This window comes from Cherax quadricarinatus, chromosome 18 (genome assembly GCF_038502225.1).
Source record: "Cherax quadricarinatus isolate ZL_2023a chromosome 18, ASM3850222v1, whole genome shotgun sequence".
In the NCBI taxonomy this organism is placed as follows: domain Eukaryota; kingdom Metazoa; phylum Arthropoda; class Malacostraca; order Decapoda; family Parastacidae; genus Cherax; species Cherax quadricarinatus.
Genome location: NC_091309.1, coordinates 18,001,926 through 18,028,416, shown reverse-complemented (window position 1 = coordinate 18,028,416; position 26,491 = coordinate 18,001,926). Strand labels below are relative to the sequence as shown.

General features: G+C 42.7%; 1 protein-coding gene across 3 annotated transcripts in view; it reads right to left on the bottom strand.

Moving 5' to 3' along the window:
- The window catches only part of spri (Src homology 2 domain-containing protein sprint), a 243,129-nt gene that overhangs the window by 76,237 nt on the left and 140,401 nt on the right, over nucleotides 1-26,491 (bottom strand). The window contains exon 1 of one of the 3 annotated variants that reach the window (XM_053777688.1): nucleotides 4,127-4,169. The exons of the other annotated variants lie outside the window; for them this stretch is intronic. The gene's annotated coding sequence lies outside the window, so the exon portion shown is untranslated. Of the gene's footprint in view, nucleotides 1-4,126; nucleotides 4,170-26,491 lie in introns of those variants that run through there. 3 annotated transcript variants of the gene reach the window in all.

Genomic DNA, 26,491 nt, shown 5'->3' with positions numbered 1-26,491 from the left:
TGCCCCAGGCCCAGATTCACGGAACTCGGTGTTCATCAAGAACTGCAAGAAGCCCCTGTCACGTGCCTTCAGCATTCTATGGAAAGACAGCATGGACACGGGGGTTATCTCACACTCACTAAAAGCAATAGACATAGCCCTACTCTATAAAGGTGGCAGTAAAGCAATTGCAAAGGGCTACAGACCGATAGCATAACATCCCATATCATAAAAATCATGAAGATCGCCAACCACCTAGATACCCACCAATTACACAACCCAGGGCAACACAGGTTTAGAGCAGGTCGCTCCTGCCTGTCCCAACTACTATTACAAGGTCCTGGATGCTACAGAGGATAAACAAAATGCAGGCTTTACAAAAGCCTTCGACAATTGTGACCAATGTGTAATAGCGCACAAAATGCGTAATAAAGGAATAACAGGAAAAGTTGGTAGATGGATCTTTAACTTCCTAACAAATAGAACACAGAGTAATAGTAAACATAGTAAAGTCTGCGGCAGCTACGGTGAAAATCTGTGTTCCACAAGGCACAGTACTCGCTCCCATCCTATCCCTTATCCTCATATCTGACAGAGATGTAGCCATAGCTCCGTGTCTTCCATTGCGGATGACACCCGAACTGTCATAACAGTGTCCTCCATCGAAGACACCTCAAGAGGACATCAACCAAATCTTCAAATGGGCCACTCAAAACAATATAAAGTTCAATGATGAGAAATTTCAAATTCTAACCATACAATAGGGCGAAAAAGTAATGTGAAAGACCAAGGAGTGGTAATGTCAGAGGATCTCACCTTCAAAGACCACAACAATGTATCTACCGCATCTGCTACAAAAATGATAGGATAGAAAATGAGTACTTTCAAAACTAGGGACGCCAAGCCCATGATGATTCTCTTCAAATCGCTTTCTCTCTCTAGACTGGAATACTGCCCCCTTCAAGGCAGGCGAAATTGTTGACCTGGAGAGTGTACAAAGAACTTTCACGGCACGCAAGTACGATAAAGCACCTAAATTACTGGGGACAGTTTAAGTCCTTTGATTTGTATTCCCTGGAACGCAGGCGAGAAATAGATGATAATATACACTTGGAAAATCCTAGAGAGATTAGTATACTCCAGGTATAGGTGGTAAACACGCAAATTAATCAGAAGTTACTCTAGGATATACTACTTTAGCCTTTGATGGATGAGGGAGCGGAGGAAAGCAAATTCACTGCTGTTTCAGAAGTATGTTAAGATCCAAGAGACCAAACAATAATGCCGGTCAAAGAAGCTCAAGAAGCATGCGGGATCAAGAGGAGACCATCCCTGGAAACAAATCACTGAGACGACCCTAGCAAACAAATACAAAACATAGGGACTCAACCACCACAAACATAAATCATTGAGACATTAACCAGCGCAAATGAATCACTGACTCGACCCCAAACACAAATTACTGATCCTCAACCACCCAAAAACACATCATTCATACTCGACGTCTCAACCCTCACACAAATCAGTGAGCCACTACCTCCTTGCTCCCCCTTGCAAACACAAAACACGAAGACTATCCCCCTTCCACCCAGAAACGCCAATCCTCGATTACACACCAGGAGGGCCACACAAGCGTGGCAGACCAAACAATGAGTCAGAGAACAACAGATGACGGTGCAAGTGAAAGTAACTGGTGGACAACAACGAATAAGATTACATTGAACAGTCAACACATCGTTCAGCACCCTCCTCTTCCTTCCTTTTCCCCTCCCTCTCGTTTTCCTCTACCATCCCCTTTTTTTCCTCTCCACATCCTTCCTAACTTCTCCTTTCCCATGTACACGTCTTCCTCTTCTACTTTGACCTCCCTCCTGGCAGCATCAACCATAAACGCCGAGCCAGGAAGGGGAGGGTGGATGGGTTTCACCCGTCACTATGGCCTGCCTGGTAATCCATCACAGAAATGAGCTTTATCCTTATGGGTTCAATATTTTGTATGCAAAACTGAATACAGCCAAAATCACACTCAGTCATTCTCCTTTTCTCTTCTGCACTTTCATCTTTCTTTAGTTTTATGGTTCTCCGTTTCTCTCTTTATCCTCACACACACTCCAGCGCGCGCACACATCAGCAGTACTTGTTAGACTGGCAAACATTAAGAAGTTTAGACGGTGACTCACGACACCATACACCATGGGTGCGGCCAATACTAGAGTACGCAGCACCATCGTGGCCTCCTCATTTACACAAAGTGAAACTCGAGAAAGATCAAAGACTTGCATTCAGATTGACATCCGAATTGAAACTAGATCTGGCACTGGAAGAACTAAGAACAGCTTGAGAAATTACCTAGATTTGCAATAACTAATTTATTTCAATCTTAAGAGACTAGGCCAAGAGCTAGGCTTTTATACCCATACCCCTGGCCAATATCATTGTATCACAAACAATAACCAGAATTCTGAGTCCTAGGATCGCCAAGACATAGGCTGGTAGACAGCAACTACCCGCGGAGGTATTATCGCACCATCAAATGAGTTTGACAAGGAAACCTGTTAACTTTTTTGGAGCTCTGGCGGGATTGCTTATCTTCTTTCTGTCTCATGAACAACACTAAAGATGACAGGCAAATCTTACAAACTTCTAATTACACTCAGTAGTACGCAGGCTTTGACATTAATATGCGCTTCTTATTGCCTCTTAATCCTTTAATACTTTCTTTCCAACCCAGGAGATCTGGTCCGAGACCGGACCATAAGAAAAATAATCCTCAGAACCACTAACTAGGCCCCACCGTTGCCCCAAACCATATTTTACAGTAGTCACAATGACAAATGACAATAAAGAAAGGGATATATACCAATTAGGCAATGCACAATCATGACATTTGAAGACACACTGTAGTCGCATGATTAAGTTTTTATACGAGAATGTTTCACGTATATTATAACGAAGGTTTAGTGGCCAAGATTTGGTCTGGAACCGGGTCAAGGAGGTGATGACCCTCGGATTCTAATACAGGTAAATTACAGATAAGAACGGACGACAAATGTGTGTGGAGTATTGTTTCGGGAGGACACAAACATCGACTTGAAAGATGTGAGGACTAGATTTGTAATGTATGCCAGTAGTGTAACCTATCCACGGTAACTTTATGACTTGCATACATCTTTTTATGTAAACAGTTTATTATTTTAAGGTAGCGTAAGCACAGCCAAGGGTGAATTCATTGCTCTTTATAAGCCACATTAAAATAACTTTCCTTTTCTTCTCAACGAGGACTGGATCAGCGGTAAGAGTATTGTTGCTCCTACGCATGATGTCCAAGCTTCAGGATAAACTTCGCCGATAACATGCTGCCGGCAAGACTCACAGAACCTTACTAGACTAAGGCGAAGTTGAGCGACTTATATTATGAGGTGCTCCTGACAAACTATGTCCCAAGCATGTCACTCATGAATCCAGTGGACTATGAATGTGAAGATATAATTCATACGTCTCGTGGTGTTAACGTTTGCCTCAGATAACTCTGATTTTGATCAACCCAGAACATATTGTCTATGGTCTCAGGCAAAGAAAAGTCAATCACGTGTTAATATATTCTGTGTAATTTTGAGGATGTGCCCTGGTTATGTACACTAGATTTTCACGATGTGGGTGTACATGATGCTATTCCCATTAAGCAACAATCATATACTGCTAACCCAGTTAAGACAAGTCTATTACTTCTGGTCCAAACAAGTTACGGTTAGTAAATAATGGTACAATTTTACTAATTATGCTCAAAAATTTAAACCTTACTCGTACTCACGCATTTACGATAACTTCCCATACTCGCAAATTCTATCATACAGACCGTTAAGCTTGTTAAGCGTTCATTATTCTTTAGCGCAACTATGGGAGGAACAAGGCTTTTAGTCCCGCGTCACACTTGATAATTTAGACTGCCTTGCATAACTTGCTAAAAAAAATTCTATATACCGACATAAAAAAAAATAGTGTTTCATGGAGCAGAAAATCCAACAAAGTATAACAGGCTAACAGAAGCCCCAAGCCAAGTAACGCGAAAAATCGTCCACATGTTTGCCAGATTCTCGTCGCTGATATACATGCATATTCAGGTATTTGCGATATTTTCCTCAGTCACCAGAGCAAATGTACAGAACGGAACACTCCGCGCAAGTGATAGCGTCTTACTGAGGTTTGTGAACACACGAGAACCCAGCCCACCCTTCCCGCTGATAATAGTGATAGCATATGTTCATGATAGCATGATATTTCCACGACAACCTAATATTATTTCCCTGACAGCCTGATAATACTTCCATGACAGCCTGATATTACCATAGCAGCCTAATATTGCCACGATAGCAATAACATTACCACGACGGCCTGATACCATAGCATCCTGACATTACCATAACAAACTAATATTACCAGAACAGCATGATATTACCAAGACAGCCTAATAATATTGCCAGGACAGCATAATAATATTACCAAGACAGCTTAATAAAAGTACCAGAATAGTATAATAATATTACCATGACTCCTGACATTACTGACAGCCTGATAGCATCATGGTAATTGATAATACTGTCATGACAGTTAGGTAAGACACATATGCAACAGTTTACCTGGAGTCTAGCTGGAGGGTATTCCGGGGATCGACGCCCCCGCGTCCCGGTCCACGACCAGGCCTCTCGGTGGATCAGGGCCTGATCAACGAGGCTGTTACTGCTGGCCGCACGCAATCCAACCTACGAACCACAGCCCGGCTGAGCCGGCACAGTCTTTAGGTATCTGTCCAGCTCCCTCTTGAAGACAACCAGGGGTCTTCCCGTAATGCCCCTTATTGCTGGTGGGAGGCTGTTGAACAGTCTTGGGCTCCGGACACTTATTGTGGTTTCTCTTAGTATACCAGTGACGCCCCTACTTTTCACTAGGGGTATGTTGCATCGCCTGCCAAGTCTTTTGCTTTCGTATGGAATGATTGCTGTGTGCATATTAGGGACCAGTCCCTCCAGAATCTTCCAGGTGTAGATTAAGATACATCTCTCTCGCCTGCGCTCTAGTGAGTACAAGTCAAGTGCTTCCAGGCGCTCCCAGTAGTTAGGGTGTTTGATGGAATTTATACGTGCAGTAAAGGCATGTGTCTTACTAACAACCTGTCGGTATTTTATACCATTTTAATATTCACTGTCATAACGGCCTGATAATATTACCATGCCAGTCTGATAATACTACGACACTGATGACAGCCTGATAATACTACGACACTGATGACAGCCTGATAACACTACGACACTGATGACAGCCTTATAATACTACGACACTTATGACAGCCTGATAATACTACGACACTGATGACAGCCTAATAATACTATGACACTGATGACAGCCTGATCATACTACGACACTGATGACAGCCTGATAATACTACGAACACTGATGACAGCCTGATAATACTATGACACTGATGACAGCCTGATAATACTATGACACTGATGACAGCCTGATAATACTACGACACTGATGACAGCCTGATAATACTACGACAATGATGACAACCTGATAATACTACGAACACTGATGACAGCCTGATAATACTACGACAATGATGACAACCTGATAATGCTACGAACACTGATGACAGCCTGATAATACTATGACACTGATGACAGCCTGATAATATTATGACTGATGACAGCCTGATAATACTACGACACTGATGACAGCCTGATAATACTACGACAATGATGACAGCCTGATAATACTATGACACTGATGACAGCCTGATAATACTACGACACTGATGACAGCCTGATAATACTACGAACACTGATGACAGCCTGATAATACTATGACACTGATGACAGCCTGATAATACTACGACACTGATGACAGTCTGATAATACTACGACAATGATGACAGCCTGATAATACTACGACACTGATGACAGCCTGATAATACTACGACACTGATGACAGCCTGATAATACTACGACACTGATGACAGCCTGATAATACTACGACACTGATGACAGCCTGATAATACTATGACACTGATGACAGCCTGATAATACCATGACAGCCTGATACTATTTCCATGACATACTGATAGCTTTTTAAACTTATCTGATAATTTTTTGCACATTCCGTATATATTTACATGAATTTGTCAAAACGTAATGAAATGTAGTTAAACTGGTAGACAGCAACTATCCAGGGAAATACTGTAGTCCTGTCATGTGAAAGTAAAACAGAAACCTGTTAAAAGTTATGCAATCTGGCATGATTACTGCTCTTTTTTCCCTTATAAACATCTGCATATTCATATACTCGATATACACTTGATCTATATTTTCCTTTATGTTTCCTAATAATTCTCATTCCTCCAATATTTTCTTTACAAATGAGGCCTGGTCCGAGACCGGTCGGTAGGGATAATTATCCTGGGAACTATTAATAAAATGTTAGAAAAATAAAAATAATGTGTAGTAATAGTATATAAACAGGTTTCCATATCACACTCAGTACGTAAACTAGTACAAGTGATTATTTCAAGAGTCTTACCAAAATGTTCAACAGAAAACGTAATGTTAAAACAAGGACTTAACATAAACAATTGCTTGAAGTCTCTCTGCTTACAGGAAGGAGGGACTGTGGAGAATATGTGGCACCATATACATGTATATATAATAATTTGGTCCTGAAAAGCGGTGTCCTTTGTAATGAAATCAGCAGCTTATGTTGGCAGACGAGTCTACAACAGTAGATAAACTACAGTTTATCTGCAAAGCATTTCTTACACTTTGATATATCACATATATACCTTTTAATACTTGATTATTATATTAAAAAACAAGCAATGAACTCAAAAATGTTTAGTACCGTATATAAATTATTCAAGTGCCACTGTTAAACGAAAACTGCATAGAAAACAATTGGTGTAATGAAATAAAATTATTAATAACATTAAGAACGCGTAAACATTGTAGACTAAAACATTTATATTAAGAATACAACAGAATATAGTTAACTGGGGGGAAAAAAACTTACATAATGCAGATATCAGCAAAAATCATAAACAATTCAGTTGTTCCATGAGAAAAAAACGAAGTCTTTTTCAATCTAATGTTCTATTGTAAGAGGTGACAATTTATAATTAAACAAATATGAGTGTGTTTCAAAGTATTTTTTTATATTTACTACATATAAAAATTCTATCCCAATATCACCACTATTATTTGTCAAAAGTGAACATTTTTTAATTTATAAAAGTTTGCGACCAGTATAAAATAAAACAGACAAATAACACAGTTGGCTCTGGTAAACTGTTCAAAAACATTAAATAAAAAAATAATAAAGGTGACAGGCTTCGAGAGTTTTTTCTACCCCGGCATAAGGTCAGGGTTTTTCCTATCGACTGCTTGTTCAACAAGACTGTTGCTGTTGGCGACTAGCTGGCACTTAGCGTAGGCAGTGACTGTTTCCTCTTGAAGACTTCTACACGTGTTCCGGCAATATTTCTGATATCTGCTGGAAGCAAGATGAAGGAGTCTTGAACCACGGATGTTGACACTTATCTTACTGTGCCCAAGGTGCCATTGCTTTTCAAGGGTTATTTTACATTGCCTTTCACATGTCTTACTCCAGTAAGCTGGTATGGTAGTGTGTAGATTTGGGACTAGGTTCACTCCAGTGGTACGCAGATTTTGGACTAGGTTCACTCCAGTAGTACGTACATTTGGGACTAGGTTCACTCCAGTAGTGCGTAGATTTGGGACTAGGTTCACTCCAGTGGTACGCAGATTTTGGACTAGGTTCACTCCAGTAGTACGTACATTTGGGACTAGGTTCACTCCAGTAGTACGCAGATTTTGGACTAGGTTCACTCCAGTAGTACGTACATTTGGGACTAGGTTCACTCCAGTAGTACGTAGATTTTGGACTAGGTTCACTCCAGTAGTACGTACATTTGGGACTAGGTTCACTCCAGTAGTACGTACATTTGGGACTAGGTTCACTCCAGTAGTACGTACATTTGGGACTAGGTTCACTCCAGTAGTACGCAGATTTTGGACTAGGTTCACTCCAGTAGTACGTACATTTGGGACTAGGTTCACTCCAGTAGTACGTAGATTTGGGGCTAGGTTCACTCCAGTAGTACGTACATTTGGGACTAGGTTCACTCCAGTAATACGTACATTTGGGACTAGGTTCACTCCAGTAGTACGTAGATTTGGGACTAGGTTCACTCCAGTAGTACGTAGATTTGGAACTAGGTTCACTCCAGTAGTACGTAGATTTGGGACTAGATTCACTCCAGTAGTGCGTAGATTTGGGAATAGGTTCACTCCAGTAGTACGTAGATTTGGGACTAGGTTCACTCCAGTAGTACGTAGATTTGGGGCTAAGTTCACTCCAGTAGTACGTAGATTTGGGACTAGGTTCACTCCAGTAGTACGTAGATTTGGGACTAGGTTCACTCCATTATTACGTAGATTTGGGGCTAGGTTCACTCCAATAGTATGTAGATTTGGAACTAGGTTCACTCCAGTAGCACGAAGATTTGGGACTAGTCCCTCAAATTTATTCTATGTATATGCTATCAGGTATGTATCTCTTTTCGCACCAGAGAACACATTCCAAGTATACTTGAGGCATTTCTAACAGTTTAATTGCTTTACTAACCATAAACTGTGAGTAAACACTATACCTTGAGAACATAGGAACACTGCAGTAGATCTACTGATCCATGTTATGTATTACTGCTACCTTGCTAAGCAGGTTCAACTCCCACCCAAACACACCCATTCGCATGTTTTTAAAGCTACCCAAAGTAATAGCCCCAATGGCGCAAAGGTAAGACTAGTATCATGGCTCTCCCCTCCCTAATTATCATATTTAATTTTATACTTGTAATGGATGTGAGGGTAGTTATAAATATGTCGATTTGTAATTACCATTGTTAATGAGCATTTTAAACAGAAAGAAGTGTATCATATGACAGGAAGGACATACCTGCGCTCGAAAATATACTGAGAACCAACGAGAGTCTAGGTAAGACCCTTGTGGGGTGAACGAGGAAGAGGGACAGGCGAAGAATAGCGCTGGTATGGAGTGTCTTCCGTTACAGAGAAAGTGCCAGGGCTAAACCCAGCAGCTAAGCAGACAGGATCTCAGATGTTATTTGTACTGCTGATTAAGGTGGGGACGTGGGAGAGCCATTTTCAAACTTCTTGAAGTTGCTTTTAGAGACGTGGTAAAACTGTATTTTGTTTCCAAATGTGAATTTGTGTGGTTTGATGAGCTCAAGTACTTGTGTTAGTGTGAAGCGATGCGGTGACATACAAGCAAACTTGACAGTCCCAGCACAGATCACTTTATACAGCTCCGTGCAGGTCATAGTATCACCATTAGATGGAGATGTTTAGAAGGTTAGGTTGTCCCATATAGGTGTACTAGAACGGGTGTCTTCATCCTCTCCTTCGGAAGAAGATTCTGTAGGTGAGTTTTCATAAGTAATGGCAGGTGGTTGTGATTCGTCAGCAGTAGTGAGATGTATTGGTGGATTGTTAGCTGGCTGAGAGGCGTGGGAAGCGGTGGTTGAGTCAGCAGTCTTCGCTGACGTCGATGGTAGTAGTTGAGGGTGGTACAGGAACAGTTTCTTGGGGTGAACAAGGAAACAGGTCTGCAGGTGCAGTGGTAGACCCTCCTCATCGGTCTGCGTATCCCTGCGATCCGCGTTGGGAAGGAGAACTTTTACTTCTGCATTCGACATCATCCACGATGCATTTCTCAAACCGTGTGAAGATCAAACCGAGAAGTGGGACAGTCAATGACTTTTCCAAACTAGCACTTGCAGCTGCCATTAGCGGCATATTGCAGGTTAAATGTATTGAGATTCTATCGCTCCAAAAGGCTTTCGTTGTAATCTGCTCTGACGACATCGAAGCCGAGAAACTTATCACCACTGACGCTATAACCACTCTTAACCAACGAGGATTTCAAGTCATGACTTCCCCAGCTTTGAGGATCAAGAGAACTGTGTTCCTTAAGCGACTGGATAAGTTCATCACAACCCAGGCTACTGAAGAAATTAAGTCATCAATAGAAGATCAGAACCCTTGGGCGGCGGTGGAACATATTACCAAAATACCTAATGCTTCTTCAATGTTCAAGGTCACCTTCACTGATGTCGACATGGCAACCAAGCTCTCGCAGGGGTATTGGCAATCCACTACTTCCACATCAATCCAAGTTACAGTGAAGCCGAGAGATTTCAGCACATCACACAGTGTTACAGCTGTTACTCTTATATGCACATCACGAAGGATTGTCGTACCAAGGATAAAAAGTTTTGCTCGACCTGCGGCAATGAAAGATATGATTTTAAGGCTTGCACCACCACCACTCCACCTAAATGCCTGAACTGCAAGGATGAGCACCACTCTTGCTGCTAAATGCTGAACAAGAAGCAAAGCTCTCAAGAAACAACCAGAACAGCAAAAAAAAAAAAACTGCAAAATCTCCAATATATGCTGCAATCACTAAACTGCAAGAAGACACCACCAAAATACTCAAGGCCACTCCAACTTCATCCTCCACTAGCAATATATTACCGCCAATACCTGCCGATGAATTCACAAAAATCCACTACTGCATGAATTATGCGCATATGCACAACAAATCTATACCTGGATTATTAAACACTACCATTAATGAACTCTTCAGACTGAACAACATGCCTAATTTTACATTCCCGGATTCTCCACCCTCTTCAGACATAATTAAGACCACCACAAATAGCGTCAATGTCTCAACACCTTCAAGTCACACTCAAGCAGCTCCACCAACACCATCTACTACATGTGACGAACCGCCTCAAAACTCCACCAATGAGATGCTTCCACTGCCTTCCTCCATCAAGGAAACGGACCAATCAGAAACCTCGCCCCAACCTGACCAATCAACAGGCACGAAAGCCAAAACTCCATCATCAACTAAAACATCCACCACCACCACGTCATTTTCCCCCCTCTGCTACCAACACCACCACCGGCGAACCACCTGCCGCCACTCCCACTGCTACCAAAGAACCACCTCCAGTCCTTACACCTACATAGGGTGCTAAAATCGCTGGAGGATTAAGGGGAATACTAAACCAGGAGTACGAATCATGGCCTGGCGTCAAGTTCTACACTAATGTCCAACATAGCAACAGTGTGTTCTACGACGAACTCTACCAACGAGTCAAAGATGAAACTGTGAAGTTTACCAGCGACCCAGATCAACACCGTACCACTCAAAACATGCTTGAGGAGACTATGAGAGCATGTCCCGGATCATCCTCGTCTCCAGGAAGAAATTCAGAAACAAAAACGCTAGCCCCCACTAGCATCGCTTCCCATCAACCAATCACCATGAAGCTGAGTTCCCCAGCGCTCAGGTCGCGGCCTAAAGCTGGTGTGTGGCTCCACTGGATCCTGTAATGGTCGCTTTCTTGGACCTTCCTAACACTGTCTGCTGCTGTGCAGCTTCATCAGCCGCCCTTGCATCGCTAGCTGCTGCGCAGTTGGGATGCCCTTCAAGACACTCGTGACCGGGAGCCAAGGCCGGGTCACCATCTGTAAAAGACCAGGGCCGGCAAATGTACCGGCGAATCTACAACAACAACAACAACAGGTGCAGTGGTCACAACGCTGTTACAATCTTGAGAATGTAGGCCGAAGGCGTGGAGTCAGAGAAAATGAAGGAAGGCATGTTGTTTAGTCGGAAAAGTTTGTTGATAACAGAGGTAAATGTACCAGGATTTGCTGCATTTGCAAGGTGTACGATTTTTTTCCTAAGTGGGCACTTTGCTGCTAGTTAACCCTTAAACGGTTCAAACAGATCGACGTTCAGATTCATAGTTCTACAAAAGTAGATCTACTTTTTTTTATATATTTTCAAATATAACAAAAAAAAAATGTTGATAAGTTTTTTTACACGTTTTCACATGTAGAACAAAAAACAAAATCTACATTTTTTTACATACTTTCAGATGTTGAAAAAACGTATATATACGTTTGGACCATTTAAGGGTTAAGGCATGTTGGAGCAGTGGTGGTGGTGGTGGTGCAGAGAAGGATGACCAAGTTGATTCCATGTATTAGAAACCTTTCCGACGAAAATAGACTGAAGGCATTGATTGAACTTATATCTTTAGAATGGTGTGGGATTAGGGGAGACATGAATGAAGCGTACAAATTGAAAACAGGAATATAAAGGGTATAAATAAAGCGTTGCTAATATTTAACCAAAATAGGATCTCAAAAACGGATTAAAGTTGGAGAAATTAAGATTTAGAAAGGATACTGAGATGGACCAGTCTGGCAATAGAGTTGTAGAAAAGTGGAATAAACTCTCAGGTAGTCCCAGGTAGCATTATTAAGGCAAGAACGTTGGTTAACATTAAATATAGGTTGGATGGGTACATGACAGTAATATGAGTGGGTGTGGGTGGGTGGGTGCGTGTGAACTGGACCTGCCTAGAATGGGCCAGTAAACCTGCTGCTGTATTCTTTCGTTCTTATATTATCCTTAAGTTTCGGTTAAAAGTATAAGCTATATCACTGTGTAGGCTACCCAACATGTATGTTCAAGTTTTTAGTTTATGCGTCGACTGTAAGGCTTCCGGAAATATTTTTCCATAAACAACTTCAAAGACGGACAAAAATAAATCTCTAAAATCTTCCATTATTACTGATACTTCTACCACTTCGGAGGAAGGGGGCACAGGGTTTATCCAAGTGTGGAGAAGTCTGCTACGCTCTGCTGAACCACCAATGTTCTAGTGGCATTCTGGAGATGCGCATCAGAGAACAAAGTGCACTCCTGCAAGAGTCTTAAGGATTGATAGCGTGAGGGAGCAAACTCCGGACACCACGATGGATGGCTCAACGGTTCACTAGAATTATTATATTCATACCCATGACTGGTTTCAGGGGCTTTTTTTTTTTTGTTGTTTTTTACATTCGTCTTTGGCCAGGCTTCCTTGTTGACTGCTTGTTCAGCCAAACTGTTACTGTTAGAAGCCCGCTGGACCACATGCTATTAAACCTGTAGGGGTCATTTAGCTTTTGGAAATGGGAGGTAATTAGGTCTGACTCAAGGAAACTGCTGTGAGAATTGGTTCCAACTCTGGTAAACTAGAATCAAAACACCTCTCTGGAAGTCTCTATTGGAAGCTGGTACTTAGTTGGGGTTGTGGCGAAAGCTTTGTAGAGTGAACGCTCGTGCCCCTCCATATTACGTGTCCTTCCCCAGAAATTTCTCATCTTTTGTAATTAGCAGCATCGAAGAAAAAAAAAAAAATTTCGAACACGTCTCGCAGTGTTCATGAATCTTATAAACGATCTTTACAATTTGAAAACAGCCGCTTATAAATTCGATCTTCAGATGATCGGTCAGGTGGTGTGAGCGGTCTACTCTCCCTGGAAAGGCTTGACCCGTGTGTGGACATAAAGTAGGATTACTTCCCCACTTGGCGAGATGCTGACCATGTGAGACCCCCTGTTTACCAAAAGGGTGTTTTGAGCCAGATGTTGCAGCCTCATTTTCCGTGCGTCTTGTATTTTTCTCACCCGAGACTGGTTGGATTTCATAACACTTTGGGTCCCTTTTCTTCCACCCCATCCTCCAATTGTAGGAACGTACGTGGGAATACCAACACTGTATAGGACAATATATCCTGCACTGCGTGATGCGAGTCATCGCCAATCTATGTCAATTCATCATTATAAATGCAAGTTAATTTACGGTAACCTAACCTAGAATACAAAATTTTGTAGATTTACATCGGGCAGGAATCAATAAATCATAAAGAATAAGAAAACACTCGTCCAATTTAGGGTATGTTGAAGTGTGCGCTCATTTTTTCTTTAACATTAGTTTTACAGGCTAAAAATCGTTACCCAACTTCAGCTCTTTTCAAAGTCCAGCCCTAAGGTATACCATCCCCAGAATGCGACCCACAACAGTCGACTAACACACAGGTATCTACCTTACTGCTAAGTGAATGAGGGGGCATCAGGTGTAAGCAAACATGCCCAAAGTTTCCACCCGTGCCTGGTGACTGTCTTCAAGAAGGCACTGGACAGGCACCTAAAGTCAGTACCTGACCAGCCGGGCTGTGGTTCGTACGTTCGTGTGGCTAGCAGTAACAGCCTGGTTGATTAGACCCTGATCCACCACGAGGCCTGGTCTCAGACCGGGGCGAGGGGGCGTTAACCCCCTGAAACCCTCTCCAGGTATACGGGCACTAAGTGAGCCGAGTACGCTATCAACCGAGATACGGGACAAAACTCTTTAAAGCCCAGAATTCTTTCCTTGGATCAACATACTTTGATCCAAGGAGCTGGAGCTGCTTTCCTCTTACTTTTGTGTATTAAGAGTACCTGTACTCTAGATTCAAACCCAGCAAAAAAATTTATCATACGAATACACAGAAGCGCGCGCACAAAATGGCACAGAATAAAAATTTCTAAATTCAAGTGAATCCCCCGCATTTTATTATTATTCCCTCACCCAACAATCCTACAACCCAGCAACAACTGCCAAATATTATGCAAATGACTCCCCCCTATCACCAACGACCCATCACATCACAAACGACCCACCAGATCACAAAAGCCGTAGTCGTGCCAATGGCTCCCGTCAGTGCCACTTCCGATCAAGTACCTTTACACACAGGCTTCACGGCGAAGCGGCACCCATTTTACTGTCAACCAAAATTAATGTTATTTCTCGTTAATTGCATTTGCTCTGGAAATCAATAGCTGCGAGGCCCGCGGTGCCTAAATGAGGGTCATTTCCGTAGAGTAAACCCGTGTGCAATAATATATATATTATTGGAGTGCAGCCTTTGATTGATGGTATTATTTATTTAGTTATTACTTTTATTAAAACTTGCTATATGAAAGCTTTGCCCCCCCCAAATATTAATCAAGTCTATCTCTGCCTGCCTGCATTTGCCTGCCTGCCTGTCTGTCTGCGCTTGCCTGCCTTCCTGCTTTCCTGATACACTGGTTAATAGTTTTAAGCTCTACAGAGCAAGATTAATCGCTGAAGACATGATGAAATTCAAATGTTTACAATTCCATTTTTGTTCAACACTATTTATATCCCTTTATTGTATCACTATGCACCGTTTGTAGGGCCTAATTTAGTTTCAACAGAGCAGTCCTGGCCTCCATATAGCAAACGAGAAATACCTCTCTTAAAAGCAAGCCAATACGGTGACATGTAGTTTTTTTTTTAATTTGTTTAGCGCTTTCACCGTGTAGATATTCAGCGCTCTCCCCCCCCCCCCAAAAAAAAACACTATATTTACAAACAAAAAAACTACCATGTTAACAAAACACAATTAAAATGATCACACCAAGTTTCAATAACCAGCATGAGGTAAAAATCCCATTACTCTGTTAACGTTAAAAGACCCTCACAAAATTCCCCAGGGATCCCTACAAGCACCCTGAGGAAAGTGTGAAGACCAAGGTCGTGGGAAACCAGTTAAAACGTGTTGTGCTGTCAGCTGCACGCCACAAGCTACGTGCAGAGGGGCACCCTGGTGGCAGGAAAAGAGGCATTGGAAAAAAAAAAAAGGTCAGAATTTTGAATAGGAAAAGTCAGAGGGGTTAAAACAGGTCACCCTTCCTCATTTTCTGAATATTTTATTAAGTGTCAAATAATTTACATCCATTAACATGGTACCCAGGATGGGAATGGAAACTTATTACATCCAGTCTAGCTAAAATGTGAACAGGTCAGGTTAGAGACGGTTAACCTGGCATTACTTCTGACCAGTTTTTTTTTCTTTTTGGTGTGTGTGTGTGTGTGTGTGTGTGTGTGTGTGTGTGTGTGTGTGTGTGTGTTACTGTCAATATGAGAGCCAGATAAAAAGAAATATCGAAAAGGTCAGCTCTCTCTTCGAATGACTAGCTTTAAGGGTGGATTGGATATATACACGAATGGAAACGGTTGGGTGTGAGGAGCACCTGCCTAGTGATTCCCGAATAGTCCTCATTCTTATAAACTACTATATGATGAGTGTAAACAAAGATGGATGTTGAAGCAACTGACGCTTAAGACGCAGGCAATACATTTATTGATGAAGTTTTGCCTGAAGCGAGGTCGAGCTAAGGGCTAAACCTGGTTCATGGCCTAGTCAACTAAACTGTTTGTGCTAGAGGCTCACGGCTTGCAAATCCACATTGCTATCACAACCCAGCTGTTTTAGCATTTTTAGAAGTTATCCAGTTTCTTGAAAACTTCTATCTACATTTTGGCAGTACTTCTGATATCTGCTGGTAATGTTAAAGAATCTTGGGCCACGTATGTTAAGTGCTCTGTACTTGTACCTTTGGCTCTCCTTCTCTTCATTGGGTTTACCCCCCCCCCCCCCACAGCTGTGAGTCGCCCCTGCAACCACAATTAGGAGAGTACACTTAGGCGAGTGTGTGTGTGTGTGTGTGTGTGTGTGTGTGTGTGTGTGTGTGTGTGTGTGTGTGTGTGTATATATATATATATATATATATATATATATATATATATATATATATATATATATATATATATATATATATATATATATATATATATATATATATGATGCAAAGCTGCTGTTAATATTCTTGGCTATGATATAAAGACGAGAAACAGTATTGGGATACTAAGGGTTTCACTTTCCTGAAACTGAACTTGGTTTTGTTTACTATCACTGTCTGTGGTAATCAACAATCCAGTTCCAGTTTATTGTTATTGGTTTATTAGTTAGAAAGTGATCACCTGAACCGGGGGTCACAAGATGTTCTGTCCACGCCAGTAGTGACCATTCTGCATAGTAACTAACTTTCAAATTTGAGCGTTGGATGTTTTTTCTTGGCCACCTCGTTACCAAACGTATCGCGGACATTTTTAATTTGCTTACAGGGAGACTTAGGTCTCAGACACTCCCTAAAGAGGGAGCCAAGGCCGGGCCACCACTTGGAAAAGGCCCGGGCCGGGAGAATACCGGCGAATCTTTAATAATAATAATAATAATTTGCTTACTTGTGGTCAAGTCTACAGATTCATGTAATCTAACCCGGCCAAACTAAACTTTGCCAGCCAAGCCTAACACAGGCAGCTTATAATAACCCAATCTTGCGCAACCCAACCTAATCTAAATTAACTTAAAATGAAGAAAAAATAATTACATATCTTTAAGCGTTAAGAAATTCACGTTGCATTCCACGTCAAAATAAACTATGGTAAAACAAGGATAAATTTTGACGTTACTCAATGGTGAGGATGTGACTAGGCTTTCTCAAAAAAAAAAAAAAAAAAAAAGTTTCCGTGAGTAATAACCTGCTTTTCTATAAAGATAATTTATTTTCACAGTGAAATTATCATGATGTTAATTAATGTTAGATTAACCTAGAATAACAAACATATATTACTTTAGTCTCGGTTTAGATCGTGCAGAAATTAATTCACTTTAACACACTGGAAAACAAATCTCGCACACAATATTCACGGTTAAGTTCTCGCTAGTTTCAGCATTAATAATTTCTATATTTTTTCTTCACTGAATTGTTAATGTTTTTATTTCTATACTGAATGTATTGCTGTTTTATATTGTGGAAGGAAGGAAAGAAAGGGGAAGGAGAGGAAAAGGGAAGGAACAGAGGGGTGGGGGAATTCTACTGAACCGAGGTCAAAAGATTCGGCAATATATTTTTTGTACGTTTATTTTTCCCCTAAATGCCTCGTCTTTGTCCTTTCTCCTCACTGTTGCTGCCACCCGTATCCCCCCCCCTCCCCGCACACCATGATAAAAATGTCATCCTCCTAGGACAATGAAACCTCCCTTTGGCAACCCCCCTCTGGTTTCTTCTATAATCCCCCCCATTACATTCCATTTCCATCACCCCTTCTTGTCCCTTTCCACATTCGTCACCCCCATTCAAGTGTTCCCATCCCTCGGTTCTCCTCCCCCCCCCCTAGAATTTAATAGGAGTATCGATTCGACCTCCCATCCAACCAACTGCTACCATTAGTGAAACTTTAGACACTAAGAGTTCTCTTAAAAGTATCTAGCTCAATACCCTACTAGATAAATTCAGTATAGTTTCATAGTAATATAACAGTGTTAGATGCCCGAGACCAGTAGTGGAGAGCCAAGCACACAAACATCAGCGAGTACAAATGCTAGAATGATTCCAGTCTGGCACATGTTCGCATACTGCGTGCGGCTAGCAGTAACAGCCTAGTTGATCAGGCCCTGATCCTTTGGGTGGAGTGGTCTCGGACCGGACCGCGGCTGTTCTGACCCCCTCCCCCCCGAAACGTCTTTCAAGTATCATGTATACAGCCATTGATGAAATAAAAGTTAACCAACCAAATGAAATTCCTGGCCCACAGCTGGCTCAAATTTCACCCTGTTACGCATTTGCATATTTCATAAAACTATGACATCAGAATTATATCAATGATATACAATACCGACAAGGTGATAATGACACGTATAACATCTGGGTATCTTTATAGGCGTTTCACCAACCATTGGCTTTATCAGTACAATACAGGAACATAAATGAACGACTGTTGACAGGCAGTGAGTCCTACAGCCTAGCTGAAGGTATTCAGTACCGTAGTCTTGATGAGGCATCAATATTCATAAAGATGAGCAACGAGAGAAATGTAGATACACTGAAGATGTAAATACTGCTGCTGCTCAAGATATTACCACTACTACCAGTAGTATTGCTACTACTACCAGTACTATTACTACGATAACTACTACTACTGATGCTAGGGGAGGAGCAATGCAGCAGAAGTCAGTGTGGTGGCAGCGTCGCGGGTAAGAGGGACGTATACTCATGCCACTATTCCAACACAATCCTAAAATCTTGTTATACCTTAATTAACTATCAAATCAATTATCGCCCCCAGGCCATACGAGGAGAATGTGAGGGGGAAAGGAAGGGGTTGAGGGAGAGGGAAGAAAGGGGTTGCAAGAGAATGAGGGGTGGTGGGAAGCGGTTGAGGAAGGGTGATGAGGCTAGGTCAGATGGGGAAAGGCAGAGGCTGAGGGGAGATGAAGAGGAAGCAGGAGGGGGAGACGAGGAGGGGGAGATGAGGAGGGAGGAGGGGGAGACGAGGAGGGAGGAGGGGGAGACGAGGAGGAAGGAGGGGGAGACGAGAAGGAGGTGGAGACAAGGAGGAAGGTGGAGACATGGAGGAAGGAGGTGGAGACAAGGAGGAAGGAGGTGGAGACAAGGAGGAAGGAGGTGGAGACAAGGAGGAAGGAGGTGGAGACAAGGAGGAAGGAGGTGGAGACAAGGAGGAAGGAGTAATACACAAATAACCCGCACATAAAATAGAGAAGCTAACGACGACGTTTCGGTCCGACTTGGAAGGAAGGAAGGAAGTAGGAAGGAAGTTGAGACGAGGAAGGAGGTTGAGACAAGGAGGAAGGAGGTTGAGACAAGGAGGAAGGAGGTGGAGACAAGGAGGCAGGAAAGTTGAGAAGTTTTTAATGTTTAATGTTTTAGTAAACTGACTACATCAGCAGTGTGCTGTCAGCCTATTCTATATGCTAGTTACACAGTGGGAACAAAAACTGTTTCTCTGTCATATTCCTCACATAGCCTGAGCTGGGAGACTACAGTATGACAAAGAAAATATCCTCAAGTACTTCATTCAAGTTTAATCTATGGGAGTTTTCACAAGTTTCGTCCTAGCAGAGCCAGGGTTACTTGATATCACTTGGAAACTGCCATATCTCAGGACAGCCTATCCCATACACAGGGAAAATGGAATTTTTATGAAGGGGATCATTCCTGAACGGGGTTGGGAAAGGGAACAAATTATATACAGGAGACAGGGGAAAAAAAAGAAGGGGGGGGGAAGAAAGATGGGCGACAATATATCTAAATACAATTAGGAGTGTGCCTAGGTATCGGCCTAAAACGGAGTAATGGTATCGGTACCAGTATCGGTGGGTATGGGCTAATTTTGATATCGGTAGCGGCAAAAATAAAACTGGCATGCACACAACAGCCTAGCGAGAGCCAGCCTGGACATCATGAAACAAGTGCTGCACTTAGTGCAGTTACACGCACTACATAAATAAAGGCTGAATCAAGGTAAGTTGGGAAGGACTACGCTGCTTTACATTAAGTTATTAGAGGGGCCACAGAAGGTAGGCACGAGAGGCTTGAGGAGAACGATGCGTGAAGGCAGAAACTAAGTGATGAGATGGGATGGGAGGAGAGGAAGTGACGAGGTAGGGGAAGAGAAAGAGAGGAGGTGGGTGGGAGAGAGAAAGCAAGGGGGTGGGGAAGAGAAAGCGAGGGGGGTGAGAGAAAGCGAGGGGAGAGGGAGAGTGAAGGACCACTATCAAACACGACAAACCCACAAATTAGAAATGAAAACTGGACGACGTTTCGGACCCTCGTGAACCATTATCAGTACAAACTAAAACGTCTGGTTTTAAAATTTAATTTGTGAGCTTGTGATTGGTGTGTCATGGGATAGTGCTTATATTCACCCGAAAACAATTTTCATGTACATTAATACTAACACGATAACAAACCTAAGGAGATGGTTGATCATTTATCTCCTGCATGAATTTATCCGGTTTTCCTTGAAAATATGTAACCTTACGGTGCCATTTCATGTATCTGATGGCAGACGGCTGAAGAGTGTGGGCCACGGATGTTGAGTGTTCTCCGTGCCTACAGCATCCCCTTCTCTCTCACGTAACCCTTTTTTTAGTGTCCAGGTGCATACGGTGATTATTATAATTATTATAATCATAACTTAGCGCTAAAATACTCTAACAATATATATTTCTCACACTTTCATTAAAATAATATTTGTATTTAACTGACGTTAGGCTTTTAATTTTTCTCGGTTATAATTTCTCCGAGAACTCACTTGGGGTTACTAAAGTTGTGGAGCTTCAAGTAGCGGTAAAGTGTTATCGGGTGGTGAAGGACTTCCTACAACTCTATACTGTAAATGGTAATGCGGTAACCAGTACACTGCTGAGGGTGACGAGAATGCTCGTCCTCCCTCCACGAGATGAATTATATTTTAGCAAAATCGTATGCAGCAGTATTGTGCTGTTGTGTTTTCCCTGTTATATCCCATCACACACAATGGGTTTCATAGTGCTGAAAACTGTAAGCCCGAGATGTGAAACGTTCAGTAGGACAATGAGAATATCTAGTATTCCATTTAAGGTTCAGTGGTTAAGGTAGTTTCCCAGGATAGAGTGATGGGGCTTCGAGGAGGGGAAGGAGGGAAGAGGCGCTGAGGGGACAATAAAGGATTAACACGAGACTAATATAAGTGGAGCCTAAGTAGCTTCATCCTAATTGTAAAACAATAAGACGAGGTAAGCGTCCTAGGTCAGGCTGATGCAAGTGTTAGTCGTCTCAAGGATGGTGGGAAGAGGCAAGGAAGAGAGAGAAATGAGGAGGGAGAGAGGGGGAGAAGAAAAGGGAGGGGAAAGAGAGAGGGAAAGAAGGTAGCAGAATGAACAGCATCAGCAGCAGGGAGGGAGGAGGTCAAGAGTGGGGAGAAACAAACTGTAGACTGAATAGAACAAAGTGGATGCAATTGTGTAATGGTGTATATAGAATAGTGGAGGGGCAGTGGAAAGAAGTGGTAGGGGGATGCAAGGAGGGAAGTGAAAAATGGAAACGTAGGTTGGGAAGAGGGAGGGTGGGGGAAGGGATGAAGGAAGGAAGGAAAGAATTATGAATTTTAAACAGCAGTGAATCTGAAAGAACAAATTACTCTGTATTATACAAGTAACTCCGGGGACACCAACCCTGACTACACCCATGTAACCACAACTAGAATATTACAACACTACTGAAGATATATAAATACACACAAAATAAAACGCCTACATACACAACTCACAGACGGTGCAAAGTACTCCCTATGAAAAACAAGGACACAAGAAGCAAACTAAGAGCTAACTCAATACTGTACGTGTAAAGGGACCAAGACTTTTCAACACCTTCCCTTCATAAATAGGGAGAATTACAAACGGTGGAAACTTGACAAGTTCCTAGAATCGGCTCCCGATTAGCCAGACTGTGGTGCCTACGTTGTACTGCGTGCTGCTAGCATCAAAACGCTTGTTGATCAAGCCTGAAGGAATTTACCTGGTTGGCACATAAGACAATGATCTATTGATAACTCTATATCTGATGGGGAAAACTCTTGGCTAGTTATGCCCAACGAGTTCTCTTGGTGGACTTGTTCCTCCCCTGCTTATTACTGAGGTTATTTTATACAGTCTGCTGAGCCGTCTTCTCTCGTAAGGAACAATTTCAGTGTACAGGTTTGCAAAGAGTGTCTATATTTTTCAGGTGCAAATTGTTTTTCTCGTCTGCATTCCATGGAGTAGTTTGAACGACTTTGTATTCCCAATAAATTAGACATTTGTTTAAATTCATAGGGGCAATGAAAGCTCCACATATATTCTATTAAAAGGAGCTGCTGAATGTTGAGGAATATTCCAGTTTAGACTACTACTACTACTTCCACTATCAGCATTATCTCTACCACTACTTCTCCACTTCCTTCTTCCTCTCTCTGCCCAGTTCTTGTCCCCCTCTCCTATATATACTGGCTCCCTCACCGTTGTGCGTTAGTGTGACTTGTAAATAGTCGAAGTCTGACCGAAACATCGTCATAAGCTTCTCTCTCTCTCTCTCTCTCTCTCTCTCTCTCTCTCTCTCTCTCTCTCTCTCTCTCTCTCTGTGTGTGTGTGTGTGTGTGTGTGTGTGTGTGTGTGTGTGTGTGTGTGTGTGTGTGTGTGTGTGTGTGTGCGGGTTATTTGTGTATGGAGTATAATAATGGCCGCGCATCATTTGTTTTAAAAGTTTTGTTATCCAACCTACCATTTCCTTAGGAATTATGATAACACTTCTGAGAATTTTTAATGAAAGATATTCCGACAGTTGCCCCAGGTCATGTACCTTACCTGGAGGTTATTCCGGGGATCAACGCCCCCGCGGCCCGGCCCATGACCAGGCCTCCCGATGGATCAGGGCCTGATCAACTAGGCTGTTACTGCTGGCCGCACGCAGTCCGACGTACGAGCCACAGCCCGGCTGATCCGGCACTGACTTTAGGTATCTGTCCAGCTCTCTCTTGAAGGCAGCCAGGGGTTTATTGGCAATTCCCCTAATGCTTGATGGGAGGCTGTTGAACAGTTTTGGGCCCCGGACACTTATGGTGTTTTCTCTTAGTGTACCAATGGCGCCCCTACTTTTTATTGGCGGCATTTTGCATCGCCTGCCCAGTCTTTTACTTTCGTAGGGAGTGATTTCTGTGTGCAGATTTGGGACCATTCCTTCCAAGATTTTCCAAGTGTAGATTATGATATCTCTCTCCCTCCTGCGTTCCAACGAGTACAAGTCAAGTGCTTCCAAGCGTTCCCAGTAGTTAAGGTGCTTGACAGAACTTATACGTGCAGTAAAGGATCTCTGTACACTCTCTAGATCTGCGATTTCACCTGCTTTGGACTCGATTGAGTAGCTGAAGGTAACTTTATACTCTGTCCAGTTTTCAGATAATACAGTAGTTAAGAGAGGGCAGAGCAACAGCAGGAAGGTGCTTAAGTGTCCCTAAAAATCTTGCAGGCACATCCAGCCCTCCGTGAAGTGCGGAGAAGTGTGTGTTATACACCAGCTCGAAATTTTAGGAGAGGAAAAAGCAGAAAGATGAGAGAGAGAGAGAGAGAGAGAGAGAGAGAGAGAGAGAGAGAGAGAGAGAGAGAGAGAGAGAGAGAGAGAGAGAGAGAGAGAGAGAGAGAGAGAGAGAGAGAAAGAAAGAGAAAGAAAGAGAAAAAGAGAGAGAGAGAGAAAGAGAGAAAGAGAGAGAGAGAAAGAGAGAGAGAGAGAGAGAGAGAGAGAGAGAGAGAGAGAGAGAGAGAGAGAATAATGGGACAAGAGGGGACGGGGGGACAATGGTTGATACCGTTAATTGAGGATGTCTCAGCCCGGAAATTGAAGGACGAGTGTTTAATGGAACGGTGTGGAAGGATGACGCCTCCCCCCCACCTCTCCAACTCTCCCAGTATACGTCTCTCCCTCCTACACCCCGTCTTCCTCCTTCCCTCCCTCTCCCATAGTAACTTCTGCTGGGATAATAACGGGCAGCTTTCTCCATTCACTACAATGCACTTCTCAAATACATCTCTGGTTTGATGATCAGAAGAGAGCAACTTCCACCAACTTCCTTCCTCTGGCATTCCCATACCTTCTAGCACCCATTCCTTCCTCTGGCACTCCCATACCTTTTGGCAGCCCCTTCCTCTGGCACTCCCAAATCATCCGGCACTCCCCTACCCAAGTGATTATATTGAGTACTGTATCAGTCTCCAGGAATTATAAGAAGTAACTCATTCTGAGTAACTTTTCAGTACTTTTCAATTTTGTCAAAGTAAATACCTGACGACTGGCCAGATGTGCACACTGGGTACGACTCAGTACTCAGTCAGCCATTCTTTTCAGAGGTCGAGTCTGCTTCAGAGCTCGCCTAGATTACCCTCTGGCCCGGTGTATTGTGTATTGTTCCAGTCACGGTATTGTTCTTTTTTCTTTACCGCCCGGTGTAGCGCCCGGTATACCAGGAAAACTAGTAATTTCAATATGTAAATTTAGTTCCGTTCGCCAGCGCCATATACGCCTCCGACGCTGTTTCTTTTCAGGAAAACTCTGCTCCAACGCTTTACTTCCTCGATAAATGTAGATTCTCTTTGGAGCTCCCTTCTTTAACCCTACGGTTTAAGCGTCGTTCATCCACCCATCCGTCCGTCCATCTATTCATCCGCCCATCCAGTCACCCATTCGTCCGTCCATCAAGCTATCACCTACACCAGTGTGCAGACATTCACCAGACAGGTTAGCCAACGTGTCGTCACAGAGCGAGAACTGTTGCTCTCTTTGCTGTGCCTGCTGGGAGCCCTTCAGTCAGGATCGGTGGGAGTCAGGGGTCAAGGCAAGGACCGAGGTTCAGGGGACAGGGTCGGGGTGGGGTGGGTGGGGGTGGGAGAGGCTGGTCACTGGTCAAGTACATGAAGTGTAGGTAAACATGGAACAGCGAAATCTCGAATTTATTCTGGTTTTATTTACAGAAAAACACATACATACACAACGTAACAGCTCAATGTACATTCATTCACGCACTTGTAAACAAAAATGAACTTCCAAAAACAGTTTCCCAGTAGGTGAATATACTAGAGATGCGAGGTGGCAGTAAGCACGTCACCACTGTCATCATGGTGCTTGCAACATTCAACACCTCACTTGCAACTACATGCGCAATAGTCGCACTGATATTTTTTACAACGTCTGATACGGATTTTACGAAGCTCTTGACAAGTACATAAACAGGCTGCCTCGTAACCTACAACCCACGTGCAAGGGCTTAGAGAGCACCTGTTCCAGCAACCATGATGAGGCAATAAAAAACACTACGCACCAATTTTTGAGACTATCATAACGATTATGATAAGGACGACGACAGTGGTGACGAAAGATGAAAATATTCATATGTAACATTAGTGTTAACAATATGCTAGACTTGCCACTATTTTGCTTTACTTTACTTGACAAAATGTCAATGCACTCAGCCCCAGGCCCAGACTCGTGGAACTCTGTGTTCATTAAGAACTGCCCTAAGTATACTATGGAGAAGCAGCGTAGACATGGGTGAAATTCCAGTCACTAAATACAACGGATATAGCCTCACTCAATAAAGGTGGCAGAAAAGCATTAGCTAAGAACTATAGACCAATAGTTCTAACGTTCCACATCATAAAAATCTTTGAAAGAGTACTAAGAAGCATGACTGCAAACCACTTGGATTCCCCAAAACTGCACAATCCTGGGCAACATGGGTTCAGAACATGTCGCTCCTGCCTCTCGCAACTACTGGATCACTATGATATGATCTTGGATGCAATGGAAGAAAAACAGAATGCAGATGAAATATACACATTGCACAGACTTTGCAAAAGCCTTTGACAAGTGCGACCATGGTGTAACAGCTCACAAAATGCGTGCTAAAGGGTAACTGGCAAAGTGGAGAGATGGATCTTCAACTTTCTAACCAATCGGACACAGAGTAGTGGTACACAGTTAAATCGGAAGCTGTCATAGTGAAAAGCTCTGTTCCACAAGATACAGTACTCGCCCCCATCCTGTTCCACATCCTCATATCAGACAGAGATGTAATCCAGAGCACCGTGTTATTCTTTGCAGACGATACTAGGATCTGCACGAGACTCATCTATTGAGGGCACGGTTAACCTCCAAGAAGATATTAACCAAGGTTTCCAATGGGCAACGGAAAATAATATGATGTTCAATGAATACAAATTCCAACTACTCCGTTATGGAAAACTAGGATATAATTAAAACTGAGTATACTACAAACTCTAATCATACAA